This window comes from Alosa alosa, chromosome 5 (genome assembly GCF_017589495.1).
Source record: "Alosa alosa isolate M-15738 ecotype Scorff River chromosome 5, AALO_Geno_1.1, whole genome shotgun sequence".
In the NCBI taxonomy this organism is placed as follows: domain Eukaryota; kingdom Metazoa; phylum Chordata; class Actinopteri; order Clupeiformes; family Clupeidae; genus Alosa; species Alosa alosa.
In genome coordinates, this window is record NC_063193.1 from 13,905,111 (window position 1) to 13,909,225 (window position 4,115).

At 40.5% G+C, this 4,115-nt stretch overlaps 1 pseudogene; it reads left to right on the forward strand.

Annotated features, from left to right (window-relative positions):
• Positions 1-782: 782 nt before the first annotated feature.
• Positions 783-2,885, forward strand: LOC125294589 (annotated as a pseudogene).
• The last annotated feature ends 1,230 nt before the right edge of the window (positions 2,886-4,115 follow it).

The window sequence follows — 4,115 nt, forward strand, 5'->3', positions numbered from 1 at the left end:
TTATAGACCATGAAAGCCAATTTTGAAGATTTGGTTGGAAATAATTGGAAGAAATGTTGTATGAAGACATGGCAGATGCACTGATTATAAACCTTATATATATATGCATGGATGGATTATGAACCATTACGCCCCTAGGTGCACATACACATCCAACCCACCCCTGTATACTCACCTGGGAATCGGCATAATGGTTGGTATACAAGTGGAGCTAAAAGCAAAATAACTGCTTTTTGAATGTGTATCTCAACAGGATTTCTAGCACACATTCATATGACGGGTGAATAACATAACCAGTGTTGTAATGGTTAAGGGCCATTAAATGATGCATCACGCACTTATGTTATGTGGCCGAGGGGCCCGATTCAGATATCAGGGGTGAATAACATAGTAGCGACTTCACACAGAGGTTCGGGAAACCCCCTGATATTTTCTATATATTCTAACCTGTCCAAGGTGTTTCCAAAAAAATCTTCTATTTTTGGTTTACAGAACTAAATCATTTAACTAATTTTGAATGAAACCCAGCTGCTGTTTTTCTAAATTGAATCTTAATGGGTTTCAGGTAAACAATCCGAGAGTGTTAACAGGTGATATCATTTGATGATAATTTGACTTATCAAGAATAGGGTGGGGCCTATGTAATTCAACACCAAATAAAAAGCAGGATAGCTCTATTCAGCAGATTGTTTTAGTGGAGAGTAGAGCTTAGATCTTAGCAATGGGAGCCCTAGTGTTATTTTAATGCTATTTGTAATTACTCTCCAGACTAAAGCTAATCGATTGCCTTGGCATGGAAAGAATACAGTTCTCTCAGTGGATCTTTGCCACAGGGTCTACAGAACGCTAATCAGGAACCTCTACGTGAAGAGCTCCGCAAGCCTGTGCAGCAGCCTGTTCCTTTTCTGTCCCAGGCAAAACTAGAAGCTCATGTGAAGCAGCTGAAATGGACATTTCTCAAGAGACCAGAAGATCCTAAGGTTTGTCCCCAATGTGCCAGTACCGGCTGATTCTGTGACCGTGAGGTGTGGAGAGGCTGATGTGCAAGTGTATGTGCATTGAGACTTCTTTGGCACTGGCCAGCTGATCCAACCAGCAGATGTCTCTTGGTGACTATGCTTTTACAGAGGAGGACCTCTCTGCACAGTTTCTGGTTTTGAATCTGAACTGCATGGGTGTGGCAGCAGGCTTCAGGTACTGTGTGTTTACTCATAAGTAGTAAGTTCTTATGACTTCAAGAAGTGTTATCTCCATCATTGTGATTAGTGTTACTGAACACAAACTGACAGTCCTCATCTTTCCTTCATAGATGAGTGAGGATGAACTAGTGTATACCTTCACACTTATGTATGTGCCTAAATTTCTTCCTACAACCACAATCATGAGGACAAGTAATGCCACTGTTGATATCGGCTGACATTTTCAAAGGTAAAAACCGTTAAGTGTCAAGTTATTACCAACCAATTTGGTCAGGTCTTTGTGCAATGCCACATGGAAGACCCTTAAGTATCATGCATTTTATTTTAATGTTAGGGAGCATAATGTGAGCAGTAATGCCCTCAGGCCAACCTGGGTCCCTTTTGTTGCCACTAAGGCTGCCGAGGAGGTCCTGGTCTTCTCCTTGAGACTCATGACAGGTTTGTGGGATCTGCATATGAGTTCATGTAGAGATGAGCCAAAGCTATGTAGCCCTTACCTCCAATATTTGTTGTTTTTTAGATGACTGGAAGTTTGAGCGGGTCCCCAACACCTACCTGGGAGACATCCTGCACATTGAAGCCTCAGTGATTCAGTACAACCATGTGCCATTGCGTGTGTTTGCCCACTCCTGTGTGGCCACTGCTGTCCCTGATGTGAAGACGTCACCCAGATATTCATTCATTGTGAACTATGGGTGTGTGTCTGTAAATTTGTGGCATGTCTTGACCCATTGGTAGATTTTTTTAATTTTTTTAAATGATTGCAGCTTACTGTTGTTTCATAGTTAATTCTGTTGACCCCTTGCCTATGGAGAACACTGGATTAAACTAGCTGGTGGAAGTTGGTAGCTTAACAAATTTAATCACAGTTTTTGATGGGAGACTGTTTCTTTTACCATGACAAAGGATTTTATGGTCATCTTGAAAAGCCTTTCTTGCCTGCAGGTGTCTCGTTGATGCCAAGCTAACCGGCTCCAGATCTCGCTTCCTGCCCAGGTCTCACGATGGCAAGCTGCAGTTTGAACTGGAAGCCTTTAGATTTGCACAGGGAGCTGGAAATGATGTAAGAGAAGTGTGTGTAGGGGGGAGGACTAATTTCAGACGACTTACTACTTTCACCCTTCCAGATCTATATTACCTGTCAGCTGGTGGCAACCCCAGCATCAATAATGTCCAACCACAAGGCTTGTTCCTTCTCTGATGACTGGTAAGCAAAATGCCAAGACTACTACTTTTGTGTGTCTTTGTGCTCAGTGCTGTCCTCTTCCCAGATGGACCTCTGCTGGAGAGCATGATGAAATGTGCCTCTGCTGTGACTCTACCTGTGGAACAGGAGAGGCTGCAGGTAAGGAACTTGGTCTAGCTCATCTATTTAAACTGCATATATATATATGTGTGTGTATGTAAATAATACATTTTATTTAAAGTGCCTTTCAAGACACCCAAAAGGTCGCTTAAAAAAAAATAAAGATGCTGCGGACGGAGCGGCGTAGTCGCCAGCGTACCCGTGACTCCAACACATGAAAAATATATAATATATATTTTAATCTGTGTATGCATGTTCTCCTTCTATTCATAGATGAACAGTGGGAATTGGAGGCTTCTTTGGGACCAATTAGTCAACAATACATAGTGACATGTGTTGCTAATATCTTAATATTTATAAATAAAAATGCTATTAATTGAACTTAACTGTTACTTTGTTTCTTGCTACTCCGAGGACAATTTTGGTAGTGGGTGAGGCTACATCGTTTTATGCAACCTTGTCTGTCCTACAAATTCTGGGGTTTTGTGTCTTACACTGGTGTGTTGCAATCTGCTAACTGATCATGTCCAAATTGTCTGTCAAACCAGACAGCCATATGTCTTGTTTGGACATGTAGCACCAAGTACATACAAAAACCTGGATTCATTATTCAATGGAAAATAACCAGCAGAAGGCACTGCCAGCACTTTGGTCCTTTGGACAACCTAAAGACCTTATGAGATCTTTACATGAGGAGTCCCATGTTCAGTGCACTTATTTTTATTATTTTTTTTTTTGTCTTGGCTTTCAAGTCGTCCTTAAACTTCAATCTTGCTAAGCAAAATGTCTTGTTACCTTCAAAAAAAACTCCGATACCAACCAAACCAATCCTTACCTAGGCCTACCTACTGACACATGGCTCAAAATTTAATTGCTCTTGATCAGCTACATTAGGCATGTTCAGGTGTGCCAGTGACTGCAATGAAAGATGGTGTGGGATTCAGGAGCAAAAACTAGAGCCTTGTTACCATGAACAATTAGACAAAAGCTCTTGTCTGTTTTGAACAACCTTCTAAATGCCACATTGCTTTCATTGTTTTTTTCAGCATAAATTGATTGAACAAATGGTAATTGGGTGTAACACAAGTTGGTGGGTTTTTTTAAAAAAATTTTATGTCTGACTGGAAACAAAGTGATTTTGGCAAATTTATTTTTGTATATTTAACCACTACTGTACCAACGGCTTAATATAACAACTATAGGCTATAGCTTGTACATTGATAGTGGAAAACGTGTTCAAATTAAGCGATTTATGTTTAGTTTACAAGATGAATGGTATTTAAGTGCAAAATAAAACCGATAAACTGTTGGCTCGTTATATCTACTTCCCAAGACATAACTTTAACATGGACTCCAACGTAACACATTAGCGGTCTTGCAATTAAGTGCAATAATGACATGTCTCCCCCCCACACACACACACAGTTTTTGTTCAGTTTTTATTTTCATAATAGGCTCCAGTGTTCGTTTCAAAGGGCTTGCTACGGTCTAGGATATTACTCATGAGAACTCAACTGCCAGTAAAACCATAAGCAAGCTGCAACAACTCCCAAGAAGTCCAATTTACCAAACAACCATGTCAAAGGTCATTTGACTTGGACATGCCATGA